Consider the following 3,698-nt stretch of genomic DNA (forward strand, 5'->3'; position numbering starts at 1 on the left):
AAGTGTTCCCGGCTTTTGAGCATCTGGTCATGACAATGATCTCCAGGTGCTGTGTACTTTCAAAGCAAACACACACACACACACACACACACACACACACACACAAGTAAAAATCCAAAGTACCCAGCTAGGCATATATTTATGCTCTTGTGCTCATGTTCTGCATACTGGTTTCCTACAGGCATCTGGTTGGCCTCTGTGAGGACAGGATGCCGAACTAGATGGGCCATTGGCCTGATCCAGCAGGGCTCTTCGTATGTTCCTATATTCTTGTGTGTGTGTTAAGACTGGGATATACTGGTAGTCCTCAGCATTCATTTTCTGAGTCACTACACATGGATGTGCCACAGCAATAATTTTATTTGCTTTGAAGATTGCAAACACCAGGTGGCTCATCTGCTGTTTTGCTGAGAACTTTCCCTTCTTTTAAAGAGACTGTCTTCCTCCAATACTCATAAGGACAGATAAGTAGCTAGCTCAACTGGAAGAAACCACTTTTGACCCTCAACTTTTTACTTGTCAATATATATCCTTTATAGAATATATATGATCCTTTACAGAATCGTACGGCAATGTTATTGTTGAATGCCCCCCCCCAATCTCTAAGCAGTGCAAGATTACAAAGGTTCCAGGAGCTTACCCGGGGCTCATGTTTCCTTTTGAAAATGAGGTGCTTTGTGATATATGGTTTATTTACACACATATAACCTGAGCCTATGATGGAGGGGTTAACAGTATTAACCCCCCAAGAGAGTCTTATTTCTCCCATAGCCGCAGCACTGGATTCAAGCACATATCAAACATCATGTTCACACTCTCTCTCCATCTTGCTGCTTTGCTTCTAGTTTATATCTCTCTCACACACACTTTCTACTCTGGCTTTATCTGTTGAGAGGCCCCCACCCATTTGCCATCTTACCCCAGGCTCCTTAATCCCCCCCAATGGCTCATCACCCAGGCTATCACCTCACAGGAAGCTAGTATAGCATGATTAGATTGTAGCACATGTTGGATCCAGGGAAATAATAATAATAATAATAATAATAATAATAATAATAATAATAATAATAATAATAATTTTATTTATACCCCACCCATCTGGCTGTGTTTCCTCAGCCACCCTGGGCGGCTTACAGCACATAAAAAAATGGTAAAACATTAGACATTAAAAATTTCCCGATACAGGGTTGCCTTCCGATGTCTTCTAAAAGTCAGATAGTTCTTTATTTCCTTAACATCTGATGGGAGGGTTTTCCAAAGGGTGGGCACCACTGCCAAGACGGCCCTCTGCCTGGTTGCCTGTAATCTCACTTCTCGCAGTGAGGGAACTGTCAGAAGGCCTTTGGTCTGGCACCCAGTTTAACACTCCAAACCTTGATTTAATTTTAACACTTGCTGGATTCAGGGATGAATTGAGGGGTCTGGCGCCCACAAACTCGCAACATCAGGTGCTCTATGTTTGTTTTCCTGCTAATGAATGTACAAATACACTGGTACCTCTGGTTATGTACTTAATTCATTTCTGGAGGTCCGTTCTTAACCTGAAACTGTTCTTAACCTGAAGCACCACTTTAGCTAGTGGGGCCTCCCGCTGCCAGAGCACGATTTCTGTTCTTAACCTGAAGCGTAATTTCTGGGTTAGCGGAGTCTGTAACCTGAAGCATATGTAACCTGAAGCGTATGTAACCCAAGGTACAACTGTATTTGTTTAGAAGCTCTTTTAATAAAAAATTAAATTAAAACAGAAGCTGTATGTGTGTGGGGGGGGGGAGTCACAATTAGGGTTGTCACTTTTGTTCTGACAAAATACAGGACGGTTGGGGGACAATTTCTTTTTTACCACCAGCTGCTTAAGCGACTTCAAAGCAATCCATTACAATCTTTTGCAGGATGGTCCCTCTGGAATTTGTCACACACTCATGCATGCATACACTCACATGAATCCATAAATCTGTGTGCATAGCTGTCAACTTTTCCCTTTTCTTGCAAGGAATCCTATTCGGAATAAGGGAATTTCCCTTAAAAAAAAAGGGGTAAGTTGACAGCTATGTCGTGTGTACTTCGCTACACAGAGCTTAAAAACATGACCTTTCAGACCCCCTTTCAAACACAATTGGCAGAAAGGTAGGTAGCCATGTTGGTCTGACGCAGTCAAAATATATATAATTTGTCCAGTAGCACCTTAGAGACCAACTAAGTTTGTTCTTGGTATCAGAAGCTTATAACATATATATATATATTATATATATATACACACACATACATACATATAGACAGAAAGGGAGAAAGAGAGAAGACCCGAAACACAGGACAAAAATGTATCAATACAGGACGAAATATTTTACATGGAAAAACAGGACCATCCAGTATTATTCAGGACAGGCGAAAACCCTAGACTGACAACTTAGAGATTCCCTAGCGCAGCACTTCTCGTGCCCAGACACCAACCCGCGCAGAAAGGGCGCACGGCGATGACGTACGAACCGCCACCCGGAAACCCAAACCTTGGCGCAAGCGCAGAGGGTGAACTAAAAAAAATAAAGAGCAACCCTATTCCCTGTTGTGTTCAGAGCTCGTTCCGGCCGCGGCAGAGGGCGGCTGCGCTTGCGCGGAAACGACGCGGCGTCGATCGGGGGGCGAGGCCAGGCCTGACGGAAAGCCGCGGGAGGGGCGGGCCCTGAGGGCGGGCGGTGAAGGAGCGAGCCGGGTCGGGCCCTGGCGCTGGCCTGCGGGTCTCGCGAGAGCTCCTCCGCCTCACTCCCCGCTCCCACCTCCGCCACTTCCACCGCGACGGCTCCAGAAGGTGACCGGCTGCGAGACGGCGCGGGCGGGCGAGCGGCAGAGCGGTGGCGCGGGCGACCATGGAGCCTCCGCCGCCTCCTCTTGCTGCTGCTGCTGCTGCTGCCGCCCAGGCGGAGGTGAAGGGCGGCGGGTGCGAGGGGGACCCCGAAGGGCTCCCGCCGGCGGCCGAAGGGCTGGCGAGGGTGTGCGACCTGCTCCTCCTCAGCGGCGAGGCGCCGCCGCCTCCTCCTCCTCCTCCTCACGGGCAGCAGCCGCCGGCCAAGCGGAGCTGGACCCGCCGTCGTCGGAGGCAGCAGCCGGAGCCACAGCAGCCGCAACCGCCGGGCGGGGAAAGCGGCGTCGGCGGCCACAGCAGCAGCAGCGAGAGCAGCGAGGAAGAGGACGACGACGACGACGACGAGGAGGAGGAGGAGGAGGAAGATGAGGAGGAGGAGGAGGAAGACGACGAGGACGACGACGACGAAGAGGAGGAGGAGGAGGAGGAGGAAGTGTCTGAGGTGGGTCAGGTGGGGTGGGTGATGGCGGGGGGGGTCACCTCTGCCCCTTGCCCCCCCCAAATGGATCTCCGGGGCGGGAAGGGCAGAGGGGAACCTCTTCATACACCCCGCCCCCCCCCTTGTCTCTGATCTGGTTTCATAATCTTGTTTTTTTGCCCGGGTGGAAGGAGAGCGCAGCCTGGCGGAGGCATCTGCCCCCTTTGGCTACTTCGCCCTGCTGCCTGCCTGCCTGCCTGAGGAGGAGCCGATCGTGGAATTGTGAAGTTGGAAGGGGGCCCCGCCGGTCATCTAGCCCAACCCCCTGCAATGCAGGAGTCTTTTTGCTTAGTGTAGGGACCGAACCCACCCGTCTCCGGCTCTACCTGACAGCCAGGAAGTTCATGTTGTGTATGTGTGGGG

General features: G+C 50.6%; 1 pseudogene; it reads left to right on the top strand.

The window, feature by feature from the left end:
• Positions 1-2,471: 2,471 nt before the first annotated feature.
• On the top strand, positions 2,472-3,262 carry LOC117057974 (annotated as a pseudogene).
• The last annotated feature ends 436 nt before the right edge of the window (positions 3,263-3,698 follow it).

This window comes from Lacerta agilis, chromosome 14 (genome assembly GCF_009819535.1).
Source record: "Lacerta agilis isolate rLacAgi1 chromosome 14, rLacAgi1.pri, whole genome shotgun sequence".
NCBI lineage: Eukaryota > Metazoa > Chordata > Lepidosauria > Squamata > Lacertidae > Lacerta > Lacerta agilis.